At 40.8% G+C, this 12,026-nt stretch overlaps 1 protein-coding gene across 7 annotated transcripts in view; it reads left to right on the forward strand.

Moving 5' to 3' along the window:
* CLASP1 (cytoplasmic linker associated protein 1) overlaps positions 1-12,026 on the forward strand; it is a 246,209-nt gene that overhangs the window by 113,522 nt on the left and 120,661 nt on the right. The window lies entirely within an intron of this gene.

The raw sequence follows: 12,026 nt of genomic DNA on the forward strand, positions 1-12,026 counted from the left end.
GTCAGGGGCTGCCTGAGTGTAACTGAAAGCAGATTTTGATCCAATGTTTATGTGGCACTGATAGTACTGAATAGGAGATTTTATTGGTTTGAATTTAGGAATTAGAGGTGTAGGTTCTATCACCGGCTCTGCCACTGGCTGAGTTGCTTTGTGATCTGGAGCCAGTCACTTAATCTCATTGTGCCTCAATTTCCCCATCTGTAAAATGGGGATAATAAAGCTTATCTGCCTTTTGCATTTATGCAAATACAAAGTATCATTAAAGGTAATTATTCATTGTTGTTTTTGGTAATCTACTCTCACTCCTCCTTACTTCTAGTAAAAATACGTGTAGAATTCAACTGACTTTTTACTCTATTACTTCTTTTTTTTCATCCATCTTAAGTCTCCAAAGTGGTTTCATGACCACATTATGAAAAATGCTATGTAAGAGCTAGGTATTACTGATCACAGTACTTTCAGGGTTAGTATTAAAATGAGGCAAACCACTGGGTGTGGGTTTCACTGTTCTCTCTAGGTAGCTCTCAGGTAATTTAAAATGCAGAATGCTAGTTATTTAGCTGCTGTGTTTCTTATCCTCCAAATGCTATGAAGGAGGATTAACCAGGGTAGCATGGCTATCACTGCTATCTGTTCACACCTAGTGACATGGGTGGTGGAAGTATAGATTTGTCACGGGCTCCAGGGAGATGCTGAGCCAAACACTGGCTACTATTAAACGTAACCATGCAGACTTTTCAAGTAAGTGCTGGTGCAGTCTGTGAACCTCAGCTTTGGTATAATGGCCAGAAAGTGTGGCCTAGAGATCTATGGACGTACAGAATATGCATATAAACTAACGGCCAGCTGCTCATGCATTAGTGTGCCAAGGGGTCAGGTCAGGGAGCCCGTTTTCCTGAAGTGCTTATGTACCTGTGCAGGGGCAACCAGGAACTTTATGCTTTCTCTCTTGGACCACAAGTTTCAGGGAAGAGAGCTGATGCAACCAGTGGCACTAAACACCCTCAAGAGGGTGCGGCCATGGCCGTGTCCAGCCCTGCCTTTGCTAAGAGCTGGAGCTTGGTGCTATGGGCAGCACAAACTGAACCATTTTTTAAAAGTGTAGTAATGGCCATCCTGCCCACCGTGCTTTCTGCAGGCAGAAGGTCTCGAGCCACTGTTCTGTGTGTGATGCCCTAGTGGGGCTGTGCTTTTAAAATCCACTAAATAAGAATTTTTTAATGTATATAATATAAAATATGAAATAATCTTCTTTGTACATGTTTGTAATGTAGACCTGCATCTGTGTACATATGAATCAATATGAACTTGCTACTGTATGTTCCTTGACACCATACCCATCACACTTCAGTTCAGCAGTTGACCACCTTTTGCTGTGATGGCCCCATGGATGTGGAACTTGCTTCCGCTGGGGTGTCATCACTCCTTGCTCCTCTTTTCAGTGTTTTTAGTCTTAATTATGCTTGGAATTTTAGGGTGTTTTATTTTATGATTGCTATTTTATGAAGCATTTTACAGTTTTAGCACTTTGTTTTAAGTGCCTATCTAATTAGTAGATGTTAATTACTTGTATAATGGCTTAAGAGTTTTGAGGTAGAGGTCAATATGTGCATAAACACCTTATAGTTTATACAGGTATAGCATTAGTCTGTGTCTGGTCACCTGTTGCATTGCCCCTGAATTGAGATTATAAATCATCAGGAGAGAGAGACCTTATCTTCCTCTCTGTACTGGCCATCAGAATGCACACTGATGGCACCTGCAAATGAAGGGCTAGTTTCTCCTTTGTCATGTGTGGATGCATTGCAGGATCACAGGGAGTTATTACACCCTCACACACAATACATTAGTGTGTTGTTAGGGTTTAGGGAGGGCCAGCTAGCAGAGCCAGAAGAACTCCAAGGCCTCAAGAAGCCATCCCCACTTGGGTTGAGGTAAAGCAAGAGTCCTGTTGACAGCACAACTGCCAGTATGTTGCAACAGCTGTTGCGGGAGTCCACACTGCAGTTGCACCAATACACACAGTGATGGTGAGTGTGGTATAAAATTATTAGTAGACCTGAGGTGAACCACACAGGGTGCTTGCTCCACCCAGCACTCCCTAAGAAATCCTGCCTGTATCTTCCCTTTCCTTCCGCTTTGCCAATACAGCCACTCACCCCCAATCCCAGCCTCCTAAAGAGGAGCAAGGCTATAATTTGGCCTTTATCTCTCTTAGGTATTTCTAGAGTGCTTATCACCCTAGTGTCTAAATACGGAATAATAATCTTTTTCAATGGGATGATGTTCTGAGAGCGTAATAATGCCATTGTATAGAAAAATTACTTCTTGCAGCATTTCCTCCTTCCATGATCTTCTCAGGAGACTTCAGAACTAGAGCTCATGTCTGTTTTGTGTGGGCGATAAAGATACTATGGCCCTTTTGGTAAAAGTGGGCAATTGCTCTGGAGGTGCCCTTCCCTCACTAATGTGCACGAGTTGTCAGCCACTCTCCATCCCAGTGTGCTATATGTGTAAAAAATGTACAGCACTTCAGGATCCTTCAGAAGGACAGATGCTATAGAAATGTAAAATGCAATGTCCTTTAGCTTACAGTGACTGAGTATTACCGAGCACTCTGCTGAGGAGTATACTGCATTTAATGACTTACTGATTATTTCAGTAGGCTGAAAAATTTGTGCCATAAATGCCATTTTGGTGAATACAGGCTAGAAAGGCACCGTTTCCTATGAAGTCATGACAACAGATGGTGCTAATGGCTGGAAACCCAAACCCTGTTTTGTTACGTTCAGGGGACTTGGTAAATTCCCAAGCAGAATCCCCATGCTGCATATGTAAAAAGGAACATCCATCTGTCCATTTACAAGGTTGTAAATATTGGCCCAAGTATCTCTCACCTCACCCTAGAAGTCTTATTCACTTCAATGAGGTTTTTAGTGTGAGCAAGGCAAACAGGATTTGGTCTGTTGGTTGTCCATGTGATTGCGCTCTTTGATATTCCCATGGGCTTCAGGCAAATAAAAAATTCACCAACAGATGTCTCTGTGGCATCTGAGTCTGAAACAATGTATTTTTGCTTGTTAATTCCAAAAAACAATGTTGGGGACCAATCCTGAGAAGTGCTGGTCCCCTTATGTCTGAAGCTCAACTCCTCGCAGGACTGAGCCCTAAGGATTGTGATATAGCACCACAGAAAAGATCTAAATGGATTTATATCATTTTCTAATAAACACTGACTAGCTTTTCAGTTTATTCACATTTTTTTTTGCCACTCACTGAAGAGTTGATTTGTGCTTCTCAGTCACTCTTAATGCATATATATGTATGTATAGATGATAATCTTGAAACTGGGTTTACAATGGAAATATCTACATATTTGGAATATTACTCTGATTCTTAAGAACATTGTGAGGGTGGGAGGTCGGAGGATGGTTTTGATAACAACAGGGCTGGGGCTTAGATCTGTGTTCTGTTCCTGGCTCTGCCACAGCTTTTCTGGTTGGCTTGGGCAAGTCACTTAACCACTCTGCCTCAGTCTGTCCAGCTATAAAATGGGGGAGGAGGCTAATAGGTCCCTGCTTCACAAGGTGGTTGAGAGGCTTAATTAATAGTAGTAAAGCACTGTCAGATCCTCTGATAGAAGGTGCTATAAAAGTGTAAAGCATTACAGTATGTGTTTAAACAGAAAATCCATCATGAAGTTTTACTTTCTGTTTTGAAAATAAAAGAAACAAAGCCCCACCAGCAATAATACGATTAATACCTCTAGTTCTGGAACACTATTTCTACTTCTTTACGGACTATTAAAGATTCTCTTTCCCCATGCCATATATATGTCTTGCTCATTGATCAGTATCATGAGAGCTCAGCTCACTGATAAGAACCCTAAGTGGGTCATAAATATTATGCTAATGAGAGAGCCAGTGAGGATGGTTTAATATCTTTATTCACAGTCAACAGGAAAAGCTGAAACATTCATGTATAAAAATAATGAGCTATGGTTGATAGTTAAATATACTCTGAACTAAGCAGTGGAAAACTGTGTTGAGAGATAACATTCAGGGTCTGTTTGTACAGAGATATGATTAACTGGAGCACTGTCTTCTGAAAAGCCTCATAAAGAAACTCTTTGGGGACAGACAGGCAAAGTGTAGCATGGGAAAAGCTGTATTTGTTTTCTCTCTCTGCCATTCAATTTAAAACTACTTTAAATCATGCATTTTTTTTCCTGGTCTGTGCTGTAAATTCCCTTGGTTAGCATAATGTGTTTGTTGCTGTGGGGTCTGATTGAGAGGACATTCAATGGATAGGGCACCAGACTAGGATTCAATAGAGGGTTTTATTCACAGTTGTAACATTGGGCAAATTATTATTATTATTTTATTATTTGTATGACCGTAGCACTCAGGCGCCCATGTCATGGATCCATTATGCTAGGTGCTGTACAAATCACATCTTCTCTGTTTCTCTTCCCATCTTTTGCCTGTCTTGTCTGTCTATTTTGATTTTGAGTTCTTTGGGGCAGGGCCTGTCTCTTACTATCCGTATGTGCAACACTTACCACAGTGAAGTCCTGGTCTTGGCTGGGTCCTTTCTAAATGCTACTGTAATACAAATGACGATCTTGCATTTAATGGGATTTTTCACATCAGTGAAAATTTTGCCTGAAAAAGGAAGGTTGGACTGGCTCCCTTTTTGGTTCTTGTTTTACAGCTTCCTTAGATTTGTGGATAATGCATTTGGAAGGATCCTCTTGAGTCCCTTGGCCACCATTCCCTAATTTCAGTAGACCATTACAGAAAACTGCCACAACAACTTTGTAGTTTAATTACTTAGTTGCCAACCCCAAGTGTTTAAAACTTATGAGCCTGGCACCTACAAGTCATGAGGCTAGATTAAAAATCATGAGAATTTAGAGCTAATATACGTTAGGGTTTTTTATTTGGCTTCTGGTTTTTGAGTAGTTTAGTGTTCATGTTTTCAAGCTTTTCTCCTCAGCCATAAGGAATAAAATTTACAAAAGAAAATAACGCCTTCCCTTCTTCCCCTCCTCCTCCAAAAAAATTTCAGAGAAAGTTGAAATTCTACTAGAATCACCTGACTCCAAGAGCTGAGGCTTTAAAAAGCACTAAATATCACAAAGCTTGTGATACAGTCATGAGAGTTAGCAATGGTGGTGGAATGATTTGTCTGATCTTCTATTATAGTGTTCTGCAGTGGCTGACTTGTGAATTTGGCAATCTTTCTTGGTATTGGATTGTAAAGTATTTGGGGTTGTGGCTTATTCGGTCTTGTAAAGCATTGTACATACTTTTAGTGCAGTATGAAAGTTGCATCTAGCTGTCATCTATTATAGGGCATCCATCACCTCAGTATTTGCACACCATTTTCCTTAATTTAATTGATTATACTGGAATTATTAAAGGTAGAATTAAAGAATAATATATGATTGTCTTCTGAGATCCTTCCCTGAAGAGAAAAAAAACTTACCAGGCTGATGAAACTACTTGTACTGGCTGTGAGTGTACAGTTCACTCGTTTTCTGTCTGGGAATCTGGTAAGATGCACATCAAAGCCACAGTGTGAATTGTATAAGCATGATTGTTTGTGGAGCAGAAAACAATTCCAACTTCAAGATGTCAAGATTCCTAAAAGACAAATATTTACTCTCTTAAATGAGAGTTTAACGCATACTGCTGTGGGAGTAACTCAATTAATTATAGCTCTTAATTAAATAGAATGGTAACAAGAGACAAAATTATTAAATTCACATTTCCTGACCAAGGAAAGGAAATAGAAACATGTTAGTTTGGATCAAAGAAAAGGTTGGATTTATTGGTATTTGGCACAGAGCCCTTTGAGTGGGAAAACAAGGCTGTCTTCTCCCACCTTACCAGAGGGATGAGTGTTCTTTATTATTAGGCGTATTATGGTAGACCATGAAGGCCCCTTGTTTAAAAGACACACCCTGCCCCAAAGTGTTTACAATTTAAGTTACAAAAGATGGATGAAATACACGGGGGATAGGGGAGTACGAGTTAACAGTGAAATAGGAATATTTTAGCATGATGAGCCATAGTTGTGGCTCACCTAGCTGTCCCTTCAGCTGGTAGTGTCTTTTAGGGGTCGTGGACTGGGTGAATTTGAAGGACAACTCACTTCAGCAGGGCTGTTACAACCACTAGGCAAAGTAGGCGATCACCTAGAGTGGCAACATGTGGGGGGCCGCAAAAATCTGAATAAACTATTCATGAAACTACATCGGTAAATAAACATGCTTCAGCAGTAGGAATGGAAGGTCAATGAGAATGTACAATCAGTAGAATCATATTATCTCTTTTTCATGGAAAATAAATCTATAAGTATAAATGCAGAAGTTTTATTCATACTAATGCACAATATTCATTTTCAAAAGTTAATTGTAGGGAGGGCGCACACGGCTAAAGTTCTCCTAGGGTGCCTAATACTCTTGCACTAGCTCTGTACTTCAGAGTGAGTTTTGAAGATGGATAAGGCGATGGCTGGATGGATTGTGCTGGAGTTTTTTCTATTGACACTGGGGAGCATGGGAGAAAGCATGGACCCGTTTGTTGGTGAAGGCTGGGAACATTTGCAGAGTGAAGGCAGCAGTTGACATTGCAGTGAGTTAGTGGAGTGGCTGGATAGAGCAGGGCTAAATTTTGAGGGCCTTTAAGGGGTGGACAGGAAGCTTGTGTCCGATATGGAGAAGGGGGAGGCAATGGAGAAATACAGAGAAGGTGTGACTAGGTCAAAATGAGGTTGTGGGAGACACTGTGCTGAATGAGAATGGGGAGGTGGTGTGCCTGAACAGTTTTTTCTTGTGTTTGTAACAACATTCAGTTTTACCCATTTAACCCTGCCAAAGAGAATAGATCTTCTCTAAGTTTCTTTTCATTGTTTGTCCTTTTGTATGTTGTAACCTTGTTTTTAAAGATATCTGTAAAATCAATATCAATATTCAAGGGAATATGTAATTGTGTGGGCTAAATCCTGGGGATGTCCGAGGTATGGTAACGAGAAAAGTGTTACTTAACCTAAATTGTAGCCATCTGACTGGCTGATCTGACACCCACACAGAAGGCGTGAAAAGTCCTTTGTGTCCTAAAGGAGTCTCAGGGCTTGTCTTCACTTACCTCGGCAATTCGGCGGCAGTCGATGGGAGTTACGCAAAGAACTTGAGTAACTCTCGTCGACTTCTCTGCTTCTGTTCTGCGTGCCGTCTTCACTGCACTGTGCCGACAGGAACTGCATTCCCATCGACGCAGTGCTACACCACTTGAGAAGGTGGTCTTAATACGTCGATTTCTGGATTGACTGAGCGGGTCTTCACTGACCGCTCAGTCGATCCAGAGGAGTTGATCTGACGGCAGAGAATTTGCCGCCATCAGTGAAGACATAGCCTCAGCCAGGGATGCCGGATGCTGAACTTGAGGGTGTAGTCTGAAGTGTGCAAGGGGCATCTGTCTGAACAAAACCAGCCAGTGCACACAGGGTCATGGCATGGGGTACAGGATGCTAAGGAGAGGTGTGTAATTTGGCATGGGGGTGGGGCACTATACCCTTTGCTGTGCATCTGTTGGAGGGTCAGATATTTGGGCTTTATCTGTCCAATGTATTTCAGTATTGAGCTTGCAGCCTTCAGTATCAAGTGTACCAAAACGTGCCTCTTTCCATACCAACTTATGTGCATCAATTATAGGGCATGTACACTATAGGCTCAAGGTTCTCCTATGCTATTGAGCCCATGCCCCTTCACTTTAATGTGTAGGGGGATTATGTCTTGGGTGTCGATTTTCCATTCTCATTTAATCCTGGTGTACCTGCTGGCCAATTAATGCCAGTTGTTTTTAGTGTGTGATGTGGGTATCTTTGTCTGAAATCTGGGCTAAGACCCACCAGCACATTTCACATATGGCATTAGATAGCCAGATAGTAATGATTTTGTTACATCAACCTGGACTGGTTTTGAACAGGTAAATTAGAAATGAAATTTGTGTACCTTAATATCAGTTCTCTGAGCCATTAGTCATTCAGTGCATAAGCTGATTTAAAACATACCCCAGGCTAGTTATTTAGATGAGCAAGTTCCTTTAGGCCAAAATTTCCAAACTTGGTAGCCTGCAATCAGACACCTAAATAACAGTGGCCTGTTTTTCAGAGGCATTGAGCGCACACGGATCCTATTGATCTCATTGTGTGTGCTCAGTGCCTTTTTATTTAGGTGCCTGAATACGGATTTAATTGCTTAACTTAAAGCATGCAAGTTTTTAAAATGTGGGCTTTGCCTTTTAGGCAGGGGTAGTCAATTATTTTTTGTCAAGGTCCAAATTTCTTGGTCAAGTTATAGACATGGTCCAGTCTCCAGAGAAACATTTTTCACATCACAAGTGCCCCTGTTCAACAAACACATACAAAGCTGTTCATTCGTAATATGCCCCCATTGCTTATATTTTTAGTGCATTAAATGAAAAGTAATATATCATTGTGTAACCTAAAAATAACCTCCAAGAAAGATGATAGCTCAAATTAAGCAAATAAGGAATTAAGGAGAACCAGTCAATCATTAATTCACAGTACAATGTATTGGAGATCGCACTGTGAGAGAATGAAAGGTTGAAAATAATAATAATAAAAAATGATTATAAGTAAATAAAGATTTTGCAGTCCGTTCAAAAGCATCTGGCGATCCGGATTTGGCCTGCAGTCCACCTATTGACTGTCCCGGCTTTAAGGTCTCATCTTGTAAAGATGCCAAGCCCCTCAGGATCCTTTGATGCTTAGATCCTAAGGCAGTAGGTATCTTGGGAATACTCAGATGGATAGATGGATTTCAGTGGGGACAGAGGGTGTTCAGCACCTTGCAGAATCAGGCCAAAAGACCATAATGCAGCATCTTAACTAGAAATGTACTGGGCAAGAATAGCTTAGGTGTAAACCGACGTTCTTTACAAGAATAATGCTCTTTTCAAATACTTCCCATATAAACAACTAACAAGAGACTCCGCTACAATCATTAGCTTAAATTTCTAAGGGCCCAAACACTTCATATTTTTCAAATGAAAACTTGAGACTCTCACGATTAGAGTTTGTTTTAAAATGTCCCATGCTATTTTGGAGAGGTTCTGCCTTGTGTGCCAACTCAGGAATGCGGGAATCAGTAGTTATGGCGAAGAAAACATTGGCCTGTTATCTGATCAGGTTCTTGAGCTGCTGGGATAGCATCTCCTGCTTGTTTTACACTTCACACAGACCTGAAGGGGTTACGTTGTAAAATGATAATGACTAAATTTATTCGTCATGGACAAATGATGACAGCTGTTGAGATGCTCCCGTTAGAGCTTCCCAAGGGATAAACTCAGGCTAGTTCCTATTGCAAGCCAAACCAGCAAGACGGAGTAAGCTCGTCTTCATCCTTGGATTGTCTGTCCTGGATTACTAACAGTAGCAGTGAATTTCCTTCCTAAAAGTGGCCTGAAGTTTACTGGGCTAAAATGGGTGTTCATGTGACTCCTGTACAGCCACGGTTGCACGAACAGGACTGAAGCCATAGCTGTTTAAATCTATGTGTGAAGATAGCAGCTTACTGAATACAAGGGGCAATGATTGATTCTGTTCTGGACTGAAATCTGCAGCAGTCTGTGAAACTGTGTTACATCTGGGCACGCTATGGAAAATATGAAGGAATGTTGAGGAAGCTTATTTGCAAAAGGATATGTACTTGTAAGCAATTTCTTTTTTACTTTTTAATGATTATGAGGAAATGGAAGAGAATCTTAAGCAAATTGCATTTTTTTAATTTTTATTTTGAGAGATAGCAAAGTAGTGAGCAGACAAAGGCCTCTTTTTGTAAGGCATGTCTCCCTTGTATATTAACATGGGCACATAAGACAGGAGAATGGTTATGATTGTTAAATGTTAAACTGTGTGGTCCAAATTCATCCCTGCTTCACCTCCATTGAAGTCAGTGGAATTACACCTGGGTTGAATTTGGCCCTATAGGATTTACAGCTAGACTGCAAAATTTGATCCTTATTATAAATTATGATAGTCACAATCAGCTGTTGAGTTGGGAATAATGTCCTTATTTATGTTACTGTGTAGCTGATTTGGTTGTATTTTATTTTATGAACTCCACATTCAGATTTTTTCCGTTCTTTGTTTCTCTTTCTGTCCGATACACGTGCTGCTGAAAGACCTGGTGTGCAGTTTTCAGTGTGCCAGAATACTATCTTTAATTTTCAATCAAGGAAATGCTCTTTGGATATTAAAGGTTATTCAAGATAGATATTAGAAAAAACATTTTTGCACCATGTTGCCCTTTTAATATATAAGAACCATTTGATTGTAATTTGCCCCTTATTGTTTTTTGTTTATAGCTAATACTCAGGAATGCTCGTTTTAGAATGGAATGTTAGCCAAATGAATGGAGTTTTACTAACATACTACAAAAATGTGGTTCTTCTTGATGTTTGGTTTCTGAGTTTTTATTTTACTTTATTATCTGGAATAGGAAACCACGCCCTTTGTGTGTGCTGGGGGAGGGAATGGGGAGGTTGATAAAGCACAATAATAAGATTATTTTAAAGTTAAATAAATGACACAGTTTAGATGAACTATAATGCAGCTGAAACTACATGCATGCTAATGGATAAAAGTGCTACTGCAGAATAACTGTAGTGTGGTTATATTTATGGTAATGATTTCCTTTTGACTGGTAATATATGCAGTAATGAATCTTTTGCTTACTCTCTATATATCTTTCTATAAGAATTTAAAAGAAAATATAGTTGGGGTGAAATTCACGCCCAGATCTAAAAGTCTGGACAAGCCCATCCTCGCCACCCATATTAAGGATTTAAATGATGCAGTGGGCCTTGTGCAGACTCACCATATGCTGCGGGGAGTTTCATCCATCGACCCTGTTCAGTCTGTCCCTGTTTATTGAAGTACGTAAGCACTAAGGCATGTGCTTAAAGTGAAACTTATGCTTAAAAGCTTTGCTGAATAGGGATGGACTCAAGCAGGTTCTTAAATGGTGTTCTGAGTTGGGAGATAGTGACTAACGGGTGCCCAAACTGTTAAATGATCTCCGCTGTCCTGAGCCAATGGGGTGGGTAGTGCTGAATGTACTCAACCCCTGGCTGGAAGAGAGTGCCTTGAGTCGCTCAACAGTGACCCTTCTGGCTGATTAAAGATGGCATTGATGGGGTTCCAGCAGAGAGAATCATGTTCAAGCTCCAGAGAGAAGGAGGTGGGCGTGATGTGGTCCTGAAGGGCTGTGTGATGGGAGCAGATTTGGGAGGAAACATAGTAGCACTCAAACTGATTTTCTTAGCAGAAAAAATCAGCACATTGTGCACTCAAAGCTTGGGTCAGCCGTCCAAACAATTTACACCTTCCAACTGACCATGTAGCAAATTATTCTGTAAAAACAAGTTCAAGTAAGATTTAGGGCTTTCAAAAGTTACATTATGCACAGCTGCGAAAGCCAATGTCTTCTATTGATTCACAGAACGTATGTACAGCATGGGCAGTCACTGTGGGGTCTTTTCCCCCACTGCCCCTCTGAGACGCCTCAGTCCTGTTGTACAGGCACCACCTCTAGGGGTGAGAGGGTAGCTGAGGATCTATGGGCCCTTTAGTCCTTGATCTCTTAGCTACAATTACATACTAATGCCTGAATTCTCAGTTACACCGAGGCCTATTTACTCCTCTCTGGCTGCATAGAGGGGCAGGAAAGTGTGTGCAAATGTAAGGGATCTGGCCTTGAGACCACCAGAATAACTGTGGATTGGTAGTGTCTCTGAGTCACTGTTGGCCTGGCCTGGGTTTGAACTGGCAAGCTTGAAAAGCTGTAGATTCCCTGAGCTGTTTAGTTCTCCGGAGTTTTATTTAGAAAGGTAGTGGGGCACAGGTATTGATCATAGTAGCTTGTTGGTTTATTCTTTTAAAAATAACTTCAGTAAAGCTTTAAGAAGCTGCTGAAGTGAGAGCTGTCCCTAGTG

Source organism: Emydura macquarii, unplaced genomic scaffold (assembly GCF_026122565.2).
Source record: "Emydura macquarii macquarii isolate MOO-44397 ecotype Brisbane River unplaced genomic scaffold, CSIRO-AGI_Emac_v2 contig_1253, whole genome shotgun sequence".
Taxonomy (NCBI): domain Eukaryota; kingdom Metazoa; phylum Chordata; order Testudines; family Chelidae; genus Emydura; species Emydura macquarii.